General features: G+C 48.7%; 1 protein-coding gene across 16 annotated transcripts in view; it reads right to left on the reverse strand.

The window, feature by feature from the left end:
- ST6GAL1 (ST6 beta-galactoside alpha-2,6-sialyltransferase 1) overlaps nucleotides 1–20,571 on the reverse strand; it is a 122,849-nt gene that overhangs the window by 59,773 nt on the left and 42,505 nt on the right. The gene's annotated exons all lie outside the window — the stretch shown is intronic.

The following is a 20,571-nucleotide window of genomic DNA, read 5'->3' on the forward strand; positions in this document are numbered from 1 at the left end:
AACTGCACATCAGATTCTCTACACATACATATATGCAAAGACACACACACACACACACACACACACACACGTTCTACGTACAGTCCTGACTAATACTTTAACCCATAGCTTTAATATATTCTGTCATAATCCCAGAAGGTATTTTGCAGAAATCAACAAGCTAACTCTAAAATTTGTAAGAAAACACCAAGTACCTAAAATAGCAAGAGCAATATTGAAAGAGAAGAAAGTTACAATACTTAACTTTACCAGACTTAATATAAAACCACAAGTGTCAAGGCAACTGTTTTCAGTGTAAAGAGAGACAAACAGATCAATGTGCAAGGACAGAATCCAGAAATAGGCTCCCATCTGGAAGCCACTTGATGCTTTACAGTGGCACTGATGCAATTCAGTAGGGAAAAGATAGTCTTCCAAATAAATGATTCTGGCGTAAATAGCTAACAGAGAAAAAAAAAATGAACTCTGACCTCTACATCACTCTGCTCATAAATTCATTTGAGATGGTCCTAGACCTGCAGGTGAAAATGCAATCTAAAAACCTGTAAAGATGAAGTAGCACCTTGAGGGCAGGGACTCCGTTTTGGAGCACCTGAGACTCCATTCTGGGAAGGTGCCCCCCTCCCCCCCACCGTGAGACTCTGGTCTGAAACTGTGATCTAAAACTCTCGGACAATAGCAGTCCACTACATCACACTTGGCAGAGCACAGAAACCTCCTAACATGATCACTCAAGCTTGAAAGTAGATAGGCTGCACCTGGGTTGATGATAAAAATGTGATTTGTCTATGTCCTACAATATTTGGATTAATGTCAAGATTATAGCTGATATTTTTAAGATTGTAACTGGTATTGTCAAGATTATAATTGATATTAATTTTGCATAGGTTTTAGGTCAGGTTGACCTCAGTAACTATGTATTCCCCCTTGATCTTAGCAACTATGTATTCCCCTCCCAATTTTGTGGTTTTTGCCTTTATAAACCCTGTTGCTTTGGGCTTTAGGGCGTGAGCATACTCTCCACTGCCGGTAATAGAGAACCATCAAATTTTATCAGTGTGTGGTGCTCCTCTGTTTGCACTTGCTCAAGTACGACAAAGGGAACACAGGAGACTATCTTCACAAACTTGGTATACACCCCAAGGTTTCACAGGGCACAACTGGCACTAATAATAAAAAGGAGGAATGGATAAGTACAACTTCATTACATTCAGAGTGCAATTATTTGAAAGTGGCTCTGAAAACTAATTTCAGATTTTGGGGTGGGACAGACTGAAGATTCGGACCTGGAAACACCCATCACAGCATAAAAACTTTAGGGCCTCACCCGGAAGGGCGGATGTCTCCTACCTCACTGCCATGGCAGGACAAGCTAGGAAGTGCTTGAGAGAAAGAGTAAGGTCTCCGTCACTGGGAGACCAGATGATCACTGGGAAAAGAGACTGAGTCAGAATGCACAGTGCCACCAAACTGTGTGATTCCAACCCGCTTCCAACAGGAACCCAGGCACGGGAGCGCGCCGCTCAGACCGGAGCCGACGCACTGCGGGTGGGGAGGAGCAGGGAACTCACACAGCGTCCGGTCTCACCCTCCCACTTTCATAGATGAGAAGACAGGAGCCCACTAGCGCGGACAGAGATGCACCGCTGGCTCGTGACACAGCTGAGACGGAATCCAGGTTTCTTGGCGACAGTCAATTTCTCCTATCATTGAGTCATACCTTTGGCTTCAGTATCTGGCCACACTGCCCAGAAAATGTTGGAGACCCTGAAAGTATGTGTGCTTAAAACAGTATATTAAAACACCCGCATATTACCTAGTATACAATACAATACCTACTATTATTAGGTTAGACTGGACTTCCCAGGTGAACTTTGAGAAGGCAGAAGGACCCAAAGCCTACAGGTGAAGAGCAAAGCTCCTTCCTATCAAGATAATTCACCTAGGCAGCAGATGTTTGGACTAGCACATCAGTTGCGATGCCAAATCAAAATACCTGAGACCAAGTCCCAGTTCCACCCTCAGTTGCAGCTACTTGTTAATGTGAACCCTGAAAAGTTAACAGCTGCTGGCTGGTTCAAGGACTCGGGTCGCTGCCACCCATATGGGAGATCCAGACTGATCCGCTGGCTGCCAGCTCCTGGATCCCAGCTCCCAGCTCCAGCCTGGCCCAGCCCTGGCCATTGCAGGCACTTGGGGAGTAAACCAGCAGATGGAAGCGCTCTCTCTCTCTCTCTTCTGTGTTCATGTGTGTGTGTCTCTATTTCAAATACATTAATTAATTCTTTTAAAAAAAATAAAAAGATTATTCACATACCTGCTTAGTGCCCCCTCCACAAGCAGCTATATCCCAGGAAAATCGATGGGGCTGGGGTTCTGTCTGTCCCACAGGGCACGAGGCTTAGGAAGGAAACCTATCTCCCTTCTGTCGGTGTGCTGAGAGTACAGAGCTGACCCAGACAACAGACACACCCCAGAACTTTCCTCACCCTAAAGCCCAGGTAAGGATAACTGACACAGACTGAGGTTGGAGAGATGGTGAAAGAGCGAAGCTGCCCAGGGGCAAGACGGAGCCAGGATGAGGGAACACCCACTTCCGCTCGGAGCACAAGGCTGCATAAGCAAGGGCAAGTCCCTGGCATTTCAGACGAGGTCACTGCACTCACCTGTCCTCCCATAACTGCACTGGCCTCCCTTTAGAGAGCCACCTGCCTCTAGTGTGCACACACATTCGAGCTTCGCGGGCAAATTTCTGCAAGTTCATCACAGACTCGCCACCAAGCACCCGGCCTGAGCACCACAGCACTCCCTCTGTCCCCAGGGGGAGAGAGGTGGGCAGGAGGAGATCACAGCTGCAGAGTGGCTGACCCCTGGGAAGGACCAGCCCCCACGTGGATGACGATGGGGATGGCAGTCATCTCAATGCAGATGAGACGATGAAGACGAGCTGCACCTGTAAGGTGGTGAGTGGGAGGCACTGGCCATTTGTTTGTATTTCCTAAAAAATGTTTGTTTTTTGTTGTTGTTGTTTTTTTTTTTTTTTTTTTTTTTTTTTGACAGGCAGAGTGGACAGTGAGGGAGACAGAGACAGAGAGAAAGGTCTTCCTTTTCCATTGGTTCACCCCTCAATGGCCTCTGCGGCCGGCGCACCGCACTGATCTGAAGGCAGGAGCCAGGTGCTTCTCCTGGTCTCCCATGCGGGTGCAGGGCCCAAGCACTTGGGCCATCCTCCACTGCACTCCCGGGCCACAGCAGAGAGCTGGACTGGAAGAGGAGCAACCAGGACAGAATCTGGTGCCCCAACTGGGACTAGAACCTGGTGTGCCAGCGCCACAGGCAGAGGATTAGCCTATTGAGCCACAGCGCCAGCCAAGAATGAGTTTTTAAGAAGGTTTATTTATTTATTTGAAAGGCAGAGTTAAGAGAGAAAGAGGTCTTCCATCTGCTGATTCATTCCCCAAATGGCCACAACAGCCTGAGCTGGGCCAATCCAAAGCCAGGAGCCAGGAGTCTCTTCTGGGTCTCCTAGTTGGGTGCAGGGGTCCAAGCGTTTGGACCATCTTCTACTGCAGGATTGGAAGTAGAACAGCCAGGATTTGAACCGGCACCCATATGGGATGCAGGCACTGTGGGCAGGGTGCACCACGGCGTCGGCCCTTAAGTAGTTTTTAACTTATCATTTAGCCAACTCTGATTTGTGCTACTAAACCTGACAGCTTCTTCTGACACCAAGGGCCAGGGAAGGCAGTCACAAAATGGCTAAGTCTATGAACTATCGCCCTTTCTGCCAACGCAGGCATCACAAGCTCAAAAAGAAGACTTAAAAAAAAAAAAAAAAAGATTCAGACACATGAAATTGTTGATTTGCCACCCATGTGCTTCCTGAAGGTCCCAAACTTGCACTATGAACTTGAGCTTCACCTTAACAACTAAGAAGGTCAAAATCTAGGAGTTAATCACAGAACTGCTGCTTAGAGGTTGGCCTTTTGTGGAGTAGAAAGTAAAACTGAGTAACAGTGCATATCTTCTCTTTACATTTAGTTTTTTTAAGATTATTTATTTGAATGACAGAGTTAGAGGAGAGATTCTTCCATCTGCTGGTTCACTCCCCAAATGACTGCAACAGATGGGGCTGGGCCAGGCAGAAGCCAGCAGTCAGGAGCTTCTTCTAGATCTCCCACATGGGTACAGGGGCCCAAGCACTTGAGCCATCCTCCCTTGCCTTCCCAGGTCATTAGCAGGCAGTTAGATCAGAAGTGGAGCACCCCAGACAATGCCGTTCTCACAGGCATTGAAGAAATGAGACAAAAACAGATGAAATACTTTGCCCCAAGGCAAACATCTCTCTGACTCCAAGGCCTGGACAGATCCACATGCAACCAGGGGCCTGGGAGGAAAGGCAGGTGACACCTTCCCTGGGGCTTTGCGATTGGGAATGGCATTCAGGGCTGCTCCCGTGCCACTGTGGGACCCGGAGGAGAGGGAAGCGCCATGGCCAACTGGCAGGTTGTGAGTCCTGGGCTTTGGCCCTCACCATCAGTCTGCAAAGAAACACAGCTTAACCCACCTTCTCCCAGAGGGGCAGTCCCCTGCCACCTGTGGCCACACCTGCCCCTCTGGGCCATGACATTGGTAGTGTTCTAGAAGCATGTGGGGAAGTACACACCAATGCCTGACATCTTCTTACCCCAGCAAAACTTTGAGCCGATGTTCAAGCCCAGTGCTGGTGATTTATGACAAAACTGGGGCACTCACATATCACTCGGGGCTGGGAGAAAAGGAACCAATAGCTGAGAACCACCAACACTCATTAAAATGCTAATTGCTTTCTAGGTGAGAAATCCAAAGACCAGTGTATGTATTATAAAGATTTAGTTGAAAACTAGAAAAGAAACATAAGCATTTGCCTACATTTCGGAACAGCAAGCATAATGTCAAGAAAGTTTAAACAACCTAAATATCTAGCACTAGGAACAAGTGAATTATGGTACAAGATCCCATGATAGCCTATGAAGCCATTAACACACTACAGGCACTATAAAGATGGTTAAAGATGTTTGTGACATGGGAAAAGGAAATCAACATATTATCAAGGATAAATTATAATTATAGGGTGCTGGCATTATGGCACAGTGGTAAGCCAGCACCTGTGGCACTGGCATTCCCTATCAGAGTGCCAGGTCAAGCCCCAGTGCCTCTGATCCAGCTCCCTGTTAACGTGGCTGGGAAGGGAGCAGAGGATGGCCCAAGCGCTTGGGCCCCTGCCACCCACAAGGGAAACCCAGATGGAGTTCCTGGCTCCTGGCTTTGGCCTGGCCCAGCCCTTGCCATTGTGGCCATTTGGGGACTGAACCAAAGCGGATGGAAGATCTCATTCTCTCTGGAAGTCTACCTTTTTTTCAGAACTTTTTTTAATTTTACAGATTCAATGCAGCTTTTAGATACAATTCTAAGAATGATATTCCTTCCCTCACTCTTTTTTTTCTTTCTTTTCTTAGTTTTTGAGATAACATATTAAATTTATAGTCCGCCTTTTAAATAAATAAAATAAACCTTTAAAAAATAATAAGAAGAAAACACTTATATTTTTCAGAAATAGGCAATGACTACAGGGGAACGGGGTAAAGTGAGCCAGGATGCCAGGATTTTAAAAGCATAGGTTTACTGCTGCTATTTGTGAATTAAACAAGAAAAACAAACTCAGAACCAAGCTGGTGGCCCACAGAGCAGGTGCACAGCCCCATAATGCACTGCTCCTCTATTAGAACAGAGTGGTCTTCCCTGAAAAGCATAAAGCATCCCCCCACCCCAACCCCACAACACACACCATCTCCCGCTTTGACACAAGAGACAAGCAAACCCATTCACCCTGCACCAGCAACCCCGGCCTTGCACAGCTGAGCTCTTCTCAGGCCTTACAACCTGAACACCACGTTCTTTCTATCAAGGAAGTGGTGCTCGTGGGGCCCCCGCCCCAGAAGAGGCTCACTGCCTGGAGAAAGCACTCCTGTGCCTTTGAAGACAGCGGCTCCTTGACCTCCCCAGGGTCTGCAGCTGCCTCCTCTAGGGCCACCTGGACCATGAGGCAGAAGTCAGCTTTCCAGGCTCTGCACCGGGCCCCCTTCCCTGCCGCGGACGGCAGCCGCAATGCCAGTGGCAGCCGCTTCTAGGGAACAACCCGACGTCAAGGCCACTGCTCTTTTCCACCTATTCAGTTGTCACCATCCTTCCAGGCCCAGGTCAAACGGCTCCTGCCTCAGGCTGGCCGGCTGCCAGGTGGGGAGCGGAGGTACAGACCTGGTCAGAATCCAGCTCTGTCGCTTTCCAGCTTCCTGTCCATCACAGGAGGCAGAGGTCAGGTTCAAAAGGGGAGGGGAAGGGCAGCCCTGCTTTGTGTCCCCTGATAGTCTGTGCCTTCCATTTTGCACTGACTGCTAATTATTTTCTAGGTCTCCAAACATTTAAATTTCCCCCAAGAATACCCACACTTGTCCCCAACACAGCCCCAGCCCGGCGTTGCAACGGACCCTTCCCACTCCCACGAACGTGCTAAGTGAGGAGGCGTGAAGAGCTCCAAGTGGAGACGCCCTCACCCAAGAGCTGACAATGCCGCAGGGATAGCGCCCGTGATGAAGGCACTGAGCACGCCGGGACCGGGAAAGCCGTGAGAGGCAGGGGGCATGCATGCAACGGGCCACAGGAAGGCCTCTGGGGTGCAGATGCTTGCAAAACAGGAGGGTTTAAGGTGTGACTGGGCGTGGAATTCGGTTGCAGTCAACATATCCTCGGCTGCCACACTGCAGCTTAGGGAGGTCCCTGGCTGACAGGTCTGCCTACAGACAGGTCTGCCTACATTGCCATTTTGCCTTTGCTTCTTCAGACTCTCCCAGCTCACCCAGCCGTCCACACAGTGATGTGTGCAGCAGGCTCTTGGGTGCTTAGGTGCCACCTGGGGCAACTGCATGCACTCAGCTATTTGCACAGAGAGGCTGGTGAGTGCAGGAGCTCCCATCACAAGACATCCTGTTCCTATTTTTAACCAGGAAATTCCTCCTTACCACCTATGCTCAAGCTACTTCTTCCAAGGCCAAAAAGCATGGAAAGCACAAAGCTGCGCTGTGTCCTAACACGTCCCTTCTCAATTCCAGAAGAAGAGCTAGATCATTTGTAATTAAACTAAGCTGCAAACTCTTCTTAAAAATGCAATGTTCTGTAAGAACAGCCCAGGAAATGGAAATGTAGCCAGCCTCATGGGGGAGATCTGAAGCTGAGATTTCTACCCCTGACTTGTGCTTTAGACTGGTATTCAAACACCAAAACAGGCAACGAACCTCAAGATCAGAGTTTCATTTAAGAGCAGAAAGGCAAAAATGGTGAGAAGCAGCGTTTCTGAAAGCAGCGGTGGGCGTTTCGAGCGCCTATGCCCCCTTGCAGCCGCAGGCCTGTGCACCGCTGTGTCTGCAGAGAGCAGAGCCATATCCCGCACCTGAGGGCCTACTCTTTTTACTTTGTTTTGAAAGGCAAAGAAAAACAGACAGAGAGAGAGCGTGAGCTTGCTCTCGTCTGCTGGCTCACACACCAAGTATCCACAACAGGTCAAAGCCAGGAGACACAAACTCAATCCCGGTTTCCAACATGAGTGGCAAGGATCCAACTACTTGAGCCATCATCTGTTGCCTGCTGGGTGGACATTAGCAGGAAGCTGGAATCAGGAACAAGGCACTCAGATATGAGATGTGTCGCAAGCAGTGTCATAACTGCTATACCAAACACTCTCCCTCCTTTCAGAAACTCTTGCTTAAAAGCATTTTAAGAGTCTTAAAAGTCAGGGACTGGCACCAAGGCATAGCAGGTAAAGCCACCATCTGCAACACCAACAATCCATAAGTGCCCTGGTTCAAATCCCAGCTGCTCCACTTCTGATCCAGCTTCCTGCTAATGCACCTTAGAAAAGCAGTGGAAGATGGCCCAAGTGCTTGAGCCCCTGCACCCACACCGGAGACCAAGATGAAGCTCCTGGCTCCTGACTTCGGCCTGTTCCAGTCCTAGCCATTGTAGCCATCTAAGGAGTGAACCAGTGGATGGAGGATCTCTCTTTTTCTCTCTCTCTCCCTCTTTCTCTCTCTCTGTAACTCTGCCTTTCAAATAAATAAACAGCTTTCTTATAAAAGTTGCATCAACCTATTGCAATATGGGAGCAATATCTGGATCCTGATTTGAATAAATAAACCATTTCAAAAACTATACATATACAATATACACACATATACACATACATACAAATATCCACAAATATACATTTATATACATACACACATACATATGACAATTGGGGAATTCTTGATATTGACTCCTTATCTAAGGATATTATGCTCATTATTTAAATATTGTCCTTAAGCTGTTTTTATTTTTAAAGTTTCCCTATCTTTTACACATACATACTGAAGTATTTACTGGTGAAATGAAAACATAAATAGCTGAATTGGAACTCAGTTAAAATAATATCTTATTTTGTGTGGATATTCATGTGCAGTACCTGGATGTTAAACACACAAAAGTGCTGCTACTTTAAATCAGCCATACACACAGCCCCCACGCTCTGTTTGCACACCCCTCGCACTGTTTGCTCCCTATGTCTAGCACAGCCAGATTAGCCTCCAGCCCCACAGAAGGCCCCTGGTTTTCTTCCAGGTGCCAAAGGAAGCAATCGGCTTTGGTTTAGTGCAATGCTACTCTAGTAGGAGCAATATGGGCTGCACGAGATGCTCAACCTCCACAGGCAGAGGAAACCCCGGTTCTGTCCCCCAGCTGCACATGAGCAGGGGGTACTTAAGCTGCCTGAGTGGACCTGTCCACACTGTTTCAATTACTCCCTCTCCATCTCTCTCTTTTTAAACACTTGCTTAGTAGAGTTGAACTGACATGGTGCTGTGGGTGCTGCTGTTTTACTTCCCCAGGGAGAAGCTGAAGATAAGGAGACAGTAAGACACGGAAGGCAGGGAGTGTGCAGAGTGGTTCAGATCGCAGGGACACGTGGATGAGGAAGAAGAGCTGTGCCCACCGTGTGCCATTTGCTGTGAAGAAATAGGGCTGGACCTGGAAGTGTGTGCAACAATGCTAGAAGGAAAGCCAGGACGTCCTTGGGTCCCTGAGGTTGCCAGGCAGAAGACAAGACACTCAAATTCAATGCCTGAAGTTAGGCTGCTATTTTTCAAATAGTAAATGTTACCTGGTGGGCACTTCAGGATGCTCATTATTTTGCTAAACCCAAAATGGATATGTCCTCAATGCTGAAAGCAAATCAAATATAGGAAGATCGCAAGATTTCCCCTCCTATCACTCTGCCAACAGTGTTGCCCGAGTTCCCTTCTATAAGGGGTGTGGAGCCCAACTAGCATCAAACTGTCACAGTTAGAAAAGTCCTTAGTTGGACAGTCAGGTCAGCCCTCCGCCTGACAAGTTCTCCACTCAATAGCAACAGTAAAATGGCAGCCAGCATCTACTCACACAAGCTATAATATGAGAGGTCTCCCAAAAGTTCATAGAAATCACATATTATAAAAAACTATATGTGGATTTCCAAATTTTTTGCAGCCAAATAAGCTTATATTTTAATTTCATTTTCCCATGAACTTTTTGAAGTTCATTCCTAATGATGATCTATTTTTCCAGCCAGCGCATCTGCAGAGAACCAAGTATTAATTATGACCAACTTTTCACTTAGATTAGTGTAAACTCCTGTCTATCCCCCTCAGCTTCCACCTGCTGGTTCCCGTTCTGTTTTCTAGAGTAAAACAAATTCCTATCCTTGTTTCCAAAAAACACAATCCTTTAAGACTATGGCACCCGCTAAATCTTCTCTTCTCCAAGCTATCTCTGAATCGTTCCTGAGATAATCTTGTTTGTGAGCCCCCTAAGTTTCCTGCTCACCTCCAAGGGCCTTTTCCTATGTGCCCACATCACTGTTTAAAAGAACCTACATGTGACTCTCTAGTATGCGATAGATACCTTTATGAAGCAAACAGCCAACGGTCCTGGCAGATTGTTAGTAGCCTCAGACTAATGACTCCCACTGAGTTGAGTGCCCTGAAATCAAGCTCACTGCCGTTTGCTCTAAGTCTTGCTCTTTAGCTCACCTCCCCACTACCTCACTTGGCATTTGGAGCCTACAGGTTGGTTTTTACATTGATTTTGGTACATTCTTTCTTCACTCAATCCTTCTTTAAGCTTACAGAGAACTTTGATTCCGGCAATATTTGCCATTCCTCTTGGTTTTACATTATTCCGAAATGCGATCAGCATTCCTCTAAGTATTCATCCAAATCAGGGGTTAGAGTTGGGGAAAGGGACTCTCCCCATGGCCACTGCTCATCAGCAGCCATTAATGATAGCCACAGAAGCACTACTTTTAAGCCAACTGAACCATCATCCAGTCTACATTCCCCATCTCGTCTATGAGAATCTAAATCCTGAGTTACTGAGTGTATAGAGACGTTTGTTGTCTAACAGAAGAGTTCTTCACGAATTAGCAACACGGTCCACATAAATTATAGTTTCTCCATATTTCTGTATGTACAAAAATGTCTGGACATTGAGGGGTTGCTTGGGTGATGGTCTTTCAAACCCAGGTCAGGAGGCCAAATGCAAATTCCACAAGGAGCAGCTAACGATGAGGCTGGGCATGACCACTATTTGGGAAGGATATTACCTTACATTACAGGACACTGCAGAGAGAAAAGTCACAGTTGTTCCCATTATGAGCCCCAAACTAAGAGAACCCAGGCATAATTCTCTGTCTCATGTCCCAGGGTACAGAGAAGCTGCAGGCAAATGTTTATCAAATGATAATTAACAGTTCCCGTAAGTATTATAATTATCACTTAGTGAGTCCCACCATGTGCTATGCATTTTACATTGGCCATCTCAGTTTTGCCCGGTGTGGTTGGTTTGTCATTAGCCCTTTTGAAAATTTAAATCCTATTTCTCCCCCACTATTCTTCTCTCATTCTCTAATAAGAACTTGAGGACTTCCAACAGCACTTCAGTGAGAAACATTTGCAAGTTTGCTCAGCGCTCTGGTAGTTCATTCAGACCAACCATCCATCCCTTCAATAAATAACCATTTCTCAAGATTCTCCGAAGCATGAGACACTATGTTAGGCACCGAGGAATCTGGCTGCCTCCAAGTCTACATTTCTTGGACTCACTCCTCATTGGCCATGGTCTTCAAATTTCTCTCCCACAGCTTATTCTATTCCCTCTCCACACTGTTGGCTGTGACCTACTTAGAACACTGACCTAACGCTCTTTACCAGACAACATGGTTGCAAGGTGTATGTGTGCCTGGCATAGTTCCAAAACATACAATACCTTCTACACTTGAGGGTTTCCTATCTTTCTTTCACTCTTTCCTGTGCAGTCTACCAATCTGTCTCTTTTTTTAAAAGGTGGGAATAAAACAGGAGTCAAATAGTCCTGTGTTATCCCAGGACATCTGTGAACATGATGTCATCTACCACCACCAAAGAACTAAGCCTGTATTCTTTGCATAGCACTTATTTATAATGGGGATTTTTTAAACAAGAGAGAGAAATCTTTGGTGCTAAATGCTTTTGCAAGTCTCAGCTCCTTTTCTTCCTACCTTTCCTGACGCTATTCTTTTTATGAAGTCCCAAAGGAGATGATCTTAGATCACAGAAATCCAGCCCCCGAGGGATGCTTCAACTTTACGTAATTTGGAGCTGATCCAGCCCCAGGCTCTGACCATGAGTCCAGAGCCAATTTTCTCACTCCCCTCCCTCCCCTCTGGGCAGGACTCTGAGGTAGCAGGAGTGAGTTCCTCCTTCAAGCCACTCAAGTCAAGATCCACCTCCTAACATCACAACTGTCGGGCAGTGAAGCCGACACCAAAATGTAACTGCATACAGACAGCTGCCCCCCAGGCACGAGTGTGTCCTCGGGAGAGAGGGACCCCACCAGCCAAAGGGCCTCCTCCTCCGTCAGACACTCTTGAATCTGGCACTAACTTCTACAGTATTCAATCTTGTCTCAACAAAGCTTGATTGTGGACCCACTGTGTGTGCCAAGCACCATGACGGGGGTTTGGACGAAGCAGCAACTCCGTGTCATGGAGCACTCATCATTTGTATGTTTCATAAGCCAGGCTGAATGTTATTCACTAACTGTGTCACCCCCCCCCACCCACCCACCCACACACAAAAGAATATAATTTTTTTTTTACAGCTGAAAAAAAAAAATCAAACAAACCACTTCCTCAAACAGCAACTTAACCTTGCCTTCCCCAGAGCAGGGGCTCTTGAATTGTGGACACTTCCCCACTCTCCACTTGTTCCTCAAATAACTACACTCCGCCCCTCCTGGCCCTGCACTCCACAGAACCGGCCCTTCCAATTGGAAAATTCAGAGACTCCTCTCCTCCGCAGACTTCTGTCAGGCCCCTTGGGTCTCCACCTTGCCCTCCAGGTGCCCCTCTGTCTCACTCTGCTCAGAGGACCAGTTTCCTGGGCCCTGAGACGCCCACCTGCCCCAGGGACCCTGTGCACCTTGCCCACAGAAGATCCCCCCATCCATGTAGCCAACTTCCTAGGGCACTCCCCCAGCCCGGAGACTCCAGACCACATCCTTCAGAAAAAGGTTGAAAATGGAGGCTGCATGGAAACTTTACATGTTACATTTACTCGTTTAAAAAATGCATTGATGACTTTCTCTGTGCTCAAAACAAGTCTTAGTGACACCAGATGAGGATAAACCACCCCTGGAGCTTTCCATTCTAGCAGAGGAAGATCCAAAAGTCAAACATGTACCAAAGGACTATGTCAATTAGTATCTTAAAAAACGCTGAGCGGGCCTGCATTGCCACGCGGTGGATTTAGTACCTGCTAGACAAGCTGGCATCCCATATGGGAGCACCGGTTGGAGTGCAGGCCGGTCTGCTTCAGACCCATCATCTGGGAAGGCAGTGGAAGATGGCCCACGTACCTGGGTTCCTGCACCCACATGGTCACCTGGATGGAGTTGGAGGCTCCTGGCTTCAGACAGGCCCACACCTGGCAGTTGCAAGCATATGGGGAGTACACATGCTGGCAAAGATATTCTTTCTCTCTCTCCCTCCCACCCCATTTCTGCCTGTCACTCTGCCTTTCAAATAAATAAATCTTTAAAAAGAAAAAGATGCTAAGCCTCTAGGAAACAAAAGAGAGCACAAGACAAGTGCGGGGGACGGGGGTCTGGGAGCGCTAGGCTGCGGCAAGTTTCCCTTTTCAAAAGGGCGGTTGGAAGAGGCATCCACGAGGGGACATTGGAGCAGAGAATGAATGCCAGGTGCTGCAGGAGTGAGCTCCACAATAGCTGGGGAAGCGGGAGGGCCCGTGCAAAGCGTCCAGGCAGGAGTGTGCCCTGTGTGTGTGAGACAGGAGCCAGCGAGGAGAAGGGAGAGGGCTGGAGAGGAACGGAGACAACGGAGTGGGGGAGACTGCATGGAGCTCTACAGGACACGGCAAGGACTTAGTTTTTGCTCAATTAAATGGCTGCCACCATGGGGTTTGAGCAGAGGCACAACATGATGGGACTTAAATGTCCCCAGGATTGCCCAGGTTGCTGTGCGGGGACAGGGACAAGATGTCCAGGAGACCACAGCAGTAACCCTGGTGACAGACGCTCCTGGCGTGGAGCACGGGGTTGCAGCAGAGGTGGTGAACAGTGGATGTATTTTAGATTTTAGTGCTTTGAAAACCACCCGTGCTGCATGGTTACAAGGTGGGAGTGGGAGAAGATTCGGCAGCCAAAGCAAGGATGCTGCTGTTTGCCATGGGAAACCAAGATCTGAGGGGAGAGCAGACCTGGGACGGAGAAGACGAGCAGCCGAGTTGGGGCATCGTGGGCGTGGATCAGACTATCAGAGTGTGGCGGGGGCAGCCTGGGAGGGAATCCGGAGACTAAGGCCAGGGCAGGCTGGAGACAGAATCGTGGGGGTCACTAGCACGCATGCCCTTGGGGTGGTCTGGATCCACTCGGGGAGGTTCCAGCCCAGCTGCCGGGGTCTTCGTGCTGCAGCCAGGGCTCCTGGGTTTAAACTTAACTCTGCCACGTCCCAGCTGTGTGATCTGGCACAGGCTATCCAGCTGCCTGCTTCCTCACCTTCAGAGTGGACAGAGTGACAGTGTCTGCTGTTCAGGCTATTTTGAGGGGAAAATTAGGCAATTTATGTAAATTACCTTGCACATCATAATAACTATGCACAGACTTCAATCTTTTGCACCAAAATAAACATCATTTAATTCCATTTTTTCACTAACTTTTTGCAATGGCCTCAATGGCCAGGGCTGGGCCAGGCTGAAGCCAGAAGCCAGGAACTTCATCCAGGTCTCACATGAGTGGCAGAGTCCCAAGTACTTGGGCCATCATCTGCTGCTTTCCCAGGTGCATTTGCAGGAAGCAGAACAGGCAGGACTCAAACCAGTGCTTATATGGGATGCAGATCTAGTGGCTTAACCCACTGTGCCACAATCCCAGCCCCATAGAGTGAATCTTTCAAAAAAAAAAAAAAAAAAAAGAACTCTTCTAATTTGCTTACATATCTGTCATCTGTCTTCCCTTAAAGCATGAGGGCTGGTGCTGTGGCACAGTACGCTAATCCTCTGCCTACGGCACAGGCATCCCATATGGGCGCCAGTTCTGGTCCCGGCAGCTCCTCTTCCAATCCAGCTCTCTGCTATGGCCTGGGAAAGCAGTAGAAGATGGCCCAAGTCCTTGGGCCTCTGCACCTGCGTGGGAGACCTGGAAGAAGCTCCTGGCTCCTGGCTTTGGATTGGCACAGCTCTGGCTGTTGCAGCCAATGGGGGAGTGAACCAGCGGATAGAAGACCTTTCTCTCTGTCTCTCCCTCTCACTGTATATAACTCTACCTGTCAAATAAATAAATAAAATTTAAAAAAAAAAAAACTGTAAGCATTTAAAGAGTCAAGCAATAATGAGCTCCACATCCCTGCCACCTTTATGTCCAGTGCCCAGACCGCAGTAAGCATCCAGTAAACAATAAACATCTGTTGAAAGAACGAGAAAACAACTTTATGGGCAACCTATCATCTACTAGACACTGTGTGAAATTAGAATACAACAACCACTACCTCTCTATCAACTACAGTGCCCAGCCTCAAGGAGTTCTGAGAGGCAAACTCAGCACCCCCGAGACAGAAGCCAAAACAGTAGAATAAATGTAATTAAGACCACCACCATGAAAGAGCGAGTTATGCGTTAGTGAGCATACTGTACATGACGATCGATGGGGACTGGGATCAAGAATGAAAACCGGGACTATCTGTGCAATGGCTGGCAGTCGTCAGAAGATTCGAGAAGGAGAGGAGATGTGAGCAGGGTTTTGGCAGAGATGCCACCCATGGGGGACATCATGAGTGGTCAGGGAGGGGACGGAAGACAGAACGGCTCATGTCTGAGAGTGCCAGGCTTCTGTAGGAAGCCAACGCACTGCTGGAAGGAAATGTGACAAACAGCCCATTAAAAAGGGAACCAGGGTGGAGGAACTTCCGTCTTAACATGAGTGCAAGAATGAAGAGAACCAAAACAGCAAGATCTGTACACAGCTACCAAAAATAAAACTGGAATTGGAAAAGCCCTCAAGTTCTCCTGCCTTTCTTGCAGGATTTTCATTTTCCTAACACATCAAATCTCTACACGAGAAGACGCCATGTCCTGGAGCATAACGCACAGACACTGAGGAACTCGGGCCCCTTCGGTCCCAGGCTGGTTAAATGGTGAACAGCGTATGCTCTCTCCCTGTCACCTCAGCTGCCCAGCTTTACTCCTCAGCAGTGGCCAGCTTTCTGGATCTCAACATGCCTGCCTCCAAGCCACAGTGCCTTGCAGACACACACTCCCACAGCCTGTCACCATTCTTACCATGAATGAAGCCTCACCAGGCAGTCAGCAGTCAGTCTCTGCAGCCGTCACCAAGAGACAACTTGAGGAAGGTCATGGTTATCTGCATTTCCAAAGGTTAGGGATGACTCTGAGTGTGAATGTAATGACTGTCATCCCTTTGATATAATCTGTAGATAGCATCGCTATCATCACCCAGGGTGATCAATAAGTTTCCTCCCCACCAGAAGGAGCAGGACTTCCTGTTATGCCAACAAAGCAAAATGATACAAGTATAATTAATCCCAATTGCTGAGCCACAGAGACCTAGGTTAGAAGAGGGGGAGGTATCTGGTGCAGTGGTTAAGACATGGCTTGGGGATGCCCACATTTGCTACCAAAGGGCCTGGGTTGGAGTCCTGGCTCTGCATCCAATTCAAGTTTCCTGCTAATGTGCACCCTGGGAGGCAGCAGGTGATGGCTCAAGTGGTTGGGTCCCTGCCAATTACGTGGAGACTTGAATGAAGTTCCTGGCTCCTGGCTTCAGCCTGGCTCCACCCCAGCTGTTGCAGGCATTTGGGAAATGAACCAGCAGATGGAAGAGCTCTGTTTCTCTGCCTTTCAAACAAATGCAACTTTTAAAACAAATAAGGGGCCGGTGCCGCGGCTCACTAGGCTAATCCTCCACCTTGCGGCGCCAGCACACCGGGTTCTAGTCCCGGTCGGGGCGCTGGATTCTGTCCCGGTTGCCCCTCTTCCAGGCCAGCTCTCTGCTGTGGCCAGGGAGTGCAGTGGAGGATGGCCCAAGTCTTTGGGCCCTGCACCTGCATGGGAGACCAGGATAAGTACCTGGCTCCCAGCTTCGGATCAGTGCGGTGCGCCGGCCACAGCGCGCCGGCCGCAGCACACCGGCCGTGGCGGCCATTGGAGGGTGAACCAACAGTAAAGGAAGACCTTTCTCTCTGTCTCTCTCTCTCTCACTGTCCACTCTGCCTGTCAAAAATAAAATAAAAATAAAAAAAAAAAAAAAACAACAAATAAGTGACAAATGCCAACCCTGAATGAAAAAAATTTTTTTAAAGAAAATCACTTTGGCTGGGTTTTGTCATCAAGGCTGAGGTTGGACACAGAAGGTCAACGGACAAGGCTGAGTTTTCTCCAGGCTCTGATGGGACAGAATCCTTGAGATGCAAATGAGAGATAGAAAGACACCTGGCAACCATCAGTCCCCAAGGAGGATGAAGTGCGTTAGTGCGATGGTGGCATGGTGAGGAGTCTACAGGAGACTTCAGAGCAGGCCCCTGGGGAACAGGGCAGGGAGTGACGGCCCTGAAGGACCTGCTCGCGTCAGCCTCAGCCATCTCTCTGCTAAGGCAAGTGAGAAGGAGGCCATTAGCCAGAGGTGGTTTCTACAATGAGGGTCCTGTGGAAGCAAATCAAAATCCAACTCAACACGAGCAGCAAACAAAACTAGAGACGCTCCCAATCAGAAACCAACAACTGACCTCTACCTGGGGCCTTTCCACTCTAGCCAATCAAACGCACTGTCCTTCTTCTGCATCCGTCTAGAAAAGCTCTCTATCTATGTGGCTGCCACGGTGCTCCCTGCACCTCTTCTGCTTCTGACTGGTGCCGGATTCATGAACTGCTCTTTGCTCAAATAAACTCTGTTACACTAATTCTGTCTGAAGCTTTTCTTTTAACACCTCCTTTTTCTGTCCCTCCCAGAGGTGGGTTCCTTCTTTCCCTAGCTTAGCTGTCCCTCTCCCCTTCCTCCAGGACACAGGAAGTCCCCTTGTTTGCAGAAATGCCCATCACGTCATGTTTGCACTACAGCACACACAGACTGATCCCCAAGTCCTTGGAGAAGTGACCTCAACCACCCCCAATGCCTGCTGGCGCCAACTGCTTGATCTCAAGTAGCAGGGACTTTTGAAGGCAGTTCATGCCAACTAGAGACAGCTCTGAGACCAGAGTTTTAGGATATACCACAGGTTGGCAGACACAGAACCTATTTCCCCTTGACTTCTGTCTTTAAGATGTGGTTCTAGAACCATAGCGCTTTTAGAAGCTGGCTGTCCTTTCACAATAAGATAGCCTTTTGGTTCTCCCATATCAAAGCAGGAACAGCTAACATTCAGAGTGCCAACCACGAGCCACACCCTACAGGCAGCAAAACACAACAAAGTGTTTCCTATACTTGCCAGGCCCTTAATACCATCGATTGCCTGTTACACCCACTGCTGCTCTCCCGGGCCCCTCCCCAGCCAGGCTGAGTCATCATATGAGCAAGAGCCTGGGAACTGTTCTTTTAACAAGAGCCCTACACAAGTCGGGATTGGGCAAACTGGAGAGTGTTGGCATAGTAATTCAGGTGTGACACGCACGGCTCCGTGAAACGACTCCATCATTTATTTGCCTTGTGACCTCAGGCTACTTAGCTCCTCTGAACCTCAGGAACATGTCTATGCCTTCAAAATGATGACAGCATCTACAGAGGGGTCTCCCAAAACTTCCTGGGTTGTGTATATTTTGAAACAATTGTGCGTGGATTTGAATTCAACTTTTCTACAACAGTTCTATAGTCCCCGCATGCTTACACTGTATTCAAGAGAAATAAATGATTCAACAGTCAGAAACCCTGAGCACAAGGCCTGGCACATAGAAAGCCCTGCACAGAATCACTTTCATCAGCGATTCTAATGACCTTAGGAAAATAGCATCTCTATTATTTTTCCCAGTGCCACACAATTAGCAATTAAAGTGCCTAAGACCAGGATCTAAACTCAGATGAGACCATCTCCAAAGTGCTAGGTGCCTAACCCCAATGACTTCTCATAGCCTTAGCAGCACAGGAAGGGGGAATCAAACGGACAGGAGGCCCGGCAGCACAAAGCAAACTGTCAAGTTTCTGGATCCAAACTCAGGCTTGGATGTGGCTCGCATCACGCCCTCAGGAGCTGGCACCAGGCAGGAGCTCCTGCCAGCAAGATGCCCCTGGACCCTGCCGTTGACCTTGGACTTCCCCCTGCCTCTGCTTCTACTCATCGGCTGCACACCCTGCCCCCTTCCCCATGGCACCATCCCGACTCCCCAGTCCTGCTCCAGGTCTGCACCCAGCCCTGTATGACTGAGCCCCTCTCCTAGGAGGCAGGAAGACTTGTGCTTCCACACACCCCCCACCCCCCAATAAGGCCTCCCACTGTTCCACTCCCCCAATCTGCTGGGGTGGGGGTGGGGGGTTCTAGGCAATAATGCTGTCAGTTCATCATTAGCACCATAGCTACCCACCTTTACCCCATGACTTCTCCTGTCTCTGAAGTCCCCTGACCTGGTGTTTCAGTTAAAGTGGAGCCACCTGGACTCCTACTTTAGTATACAGTTGGTTTTACTTAGCAGTGCTCATTTGTTCACACAAACCCAAGTACAGGTGATCAACGGGGGCTTTAAGGGAAGAGAAGAACCACAAATGAACGGGCAGAAGCCACGCAGTCATTGCAAAGCAGGGGCTGGGATGCTGCTAACTCAGAAAAGTCGGATTCTGAGGATTAATAGTTCACCAGGCAGAGCCAAGGCTTGGTCAAGACAGCCGGACACTCTGCACTCTGCTCAGGGGTGGTGTCTGGACGCTGCGGGGCAGGCAAGGTGTGAGGGCTGTCATGACGGGAAATGGCCTCCACCGGGGTAACGGCTCCAGGCATAAGTGTTTCTGTTCCCACTGGATCCTATAAGAAACTGGGAACAAGCAAAGGACACAACGCAAGGGCTTCCAAAAGTTGACAGAGAATGCACAGAATGAAAAAATGCGCATAGATCTCAGAAATGTTTGTACAGAATAAACTTATCTTCCAATTCTACTGTCCTGTGAACTTTCTGAAGCCCTCTCCTATTAGATTGCTTTTTTCTAAATTCCACGGGGAGCTTCAACTGGCCATGAAGAGGTGAAGAGGGGCCAATTGGGTGGCTAGAGGACACTGTGCTAGCCATCACCTTCACGGGCTCCAAGCTGGACCTGCAGCCCCCACCCCCAGCCACCCCGCGTACCCTAACCCTGCTGATACCGAACTCTTCAGGGCCATTCTGGAACACCTAGAACATGCAGGCCCGGGGAGAAATAAAGATGACAGACTGAGGAGCTGGGACTGCTGCAGTGGCAAACTGAAGGTGAGTCAGAGCAATGTTCCGTTCTGCCCAGAGGCTCACAATGGCCAGAAAGACCTGGGTTCAAATCCCAGCTCCACCTTTTTGACCTGCATGACTTAACCTCTCTGGGGCTGTTTTCTCATCCAATAAATGGAGATCATAGCAAACACTTGACCCGAGGATTCAAACTAATTTATTTCAAGTGGTGAGCATGCTACCAGGAACAGTGACGGTCTAAACGCCACTAACCGATTACAAATATCCTCGTTTTCATCTTACGGGGCAGGAGGCAGTTAGCCGGCCCCACTGAGGCACCAGGTGGAACCAGCCCTGCTGAGATGCTCCCTGGGCCGCCGCGTCCCCTACCTGAGGCTCTGACCAGACCCTCGTTGGCTGCTTGCAGTTTCCGTGGGATCACATTTCCCAGCTGACCCAGCGGGCCAGGGAGAGCTGCGGGCCTTGGAACTCAGGGCTTTTCAGAGGTCTCACATGACAACCTGGCAGGGCGCAGCTATTCCCAGCAGGGGCATTAATA

This window comes from Oryctolagus cuniculus, chromosome 4 (assembly GCF_051225735.1).
Source record: "Oryctolagus cuniculus isolate XC-2025 breed Fujian yellow rabbit chromosome 4, ASM5122573v1, whole genome shotgun sequence".
NCBI classification, from domain to species: domain Eukaryota; kingdom Metazoa; phylum Chordata; class Mammalia; order Lagomorpha; family Leporidae; genus Oryctolagus; species Oryctolagus cuniculus.